The following is a 1,388-nucleotide window of genomic DNA, read 5'->3' as shown; positions in this document are numbered from 1 at the left end:
AGCTACCAGCCTCAGTCCTCACATGGGGGTCCCTCAGCCCAGCCCAACCACTCAAAGGCAGCCACTCCCCCCAGACTCCCCCCTAGACCACACTGATCCACTGCTACAGGACTGGGGTGGGCAGTAAGGGACCCCTTGTTAGCTGTTCTTCCTCCTGGGAGGTCCTGGCTTGCTTGTCACCCACCAGTGCTCCTCTCCCAGAGAGCCGATCACACATGTGCTATTTCCTGGACCAGGGCTAGGGGCTGCTGGCTTGCTTGTGTCTAGTAGGGTCTTTGTCTCCAGGCTAGAGCCTCCACTCCTGTGCCACCTCCCAGCTGCTTCAGGGCTCCTCAGGGTGGAACACCCCCTGCTGGGTTGGGGAGGGCCCCTATAGTCACCAGCACCTGGTCCTTCCTAGACAAAGGACACCTTCTTTGAGGGTAAGGGCCTCTCCTCCTCCCTCATCCTCTGTACGGAACTCCAGGGGAAAGGCATTTGGGGATTTCCTCCCACACTGATTGTCCCTGGGGGACCCTCACCCACCATGACCTTCCCTGGGGGAGTCCCTTACCCAGCCCGACCTTCACTGGGGGGCTCCTCATCCACTCTGACCTACCCTGGGAGGGTGCCTTCACCCAGACCGACCTGCCCTGGGGGGTTCTTACCCACCCTGACCTTATCTGGGGAGATATCTTCACCCAGCCTGATCTTCCTTGGGGGGATCCTCACCCACCCTGTCATTGGGAGGTCCTTACCCTGATGTTGGCAGTGGCTCTAGACATCTAGAAGAACACTGGGGCTTCCAATGTGACAGTGACATCTGAAGGGACAGAGGCCACCTTTGAGTAGCTGGGGGAGGGGTGGAAGACAGATGGGCTGAGACAAAGGGTGGGGTGGGCCAAGGCACCAGACTTGGGCTAAAGTTTCCTATGGCCTGGAGCAGGCAGCCAAGAGAGGGCATCCATGTTGAGGGGCAGCAGAGGAAGACAAGGTGGGCTGAGGGACTAGAGAGCAGAGGCAGAATTCCTGGCACTCTAATGGGTTTCTCCATTTCATGCTTGACCACGTCATCTGGGGGACCCCTCCAAGCAGCCCCAGCAGGAGACACGTGTGCACTCACAGCCCAGTGCCCCACCCTGATGTACTCCCATCACAGATGCCAGGACAAGGTGGGGAGGGGCACCACCACTTCCACTGACCCTGTGCAAGCTAGAAGTCCCACCTCCTAAGCCGGTTCCCCTCACCAGAAATGGCTCTTAAAGACCATATGCTAACCCCCTCACGTTTCACACGGAAAGCTGAATTCTACAGAAGAAAAGACCAGTTGCATCACCTGCATCCCATCCCTCCCTGGGTCTCCCTGCTAGGAAGCCACACAGATCCTCTGGGGAGGGTTGCCTGGAAAC

The 1,388-nt window shown here is 58.5% G+C and overlaps 1 protein-coding gene across 1 annotated transcript in view; it reads left to right on the top strand.

Annotated features, from left to right (window-relative positions):
• The window catches only part of GALT (galactose-1-phosphate uridylyltransferase), a 44,127-nt gene that overhangs the window by 41,423 nt on the left and 1,316 nt on the right, over window positions 1–1,388 (top strand).

Source organism: Orycteropus afer, unplaced genomic scaffold, assembly GCF_000298275.1.
Source record: "Orycteropus afer afer isolate SDZICR_OR568_19922 unplaced genomic scaffold, OryAfe1.0 scaffold00285, whole genome shotgun sequence".
Lineage (NCBI taxonomy): Eukaryota > Metazoa > Chordata > Mammalia > Tubulidentata > Orycteropodidae > Orycteropus > Orycteropus afer.
This window is presented reverse-complemented; position numbering and strand designations above follow the sequence as displayed.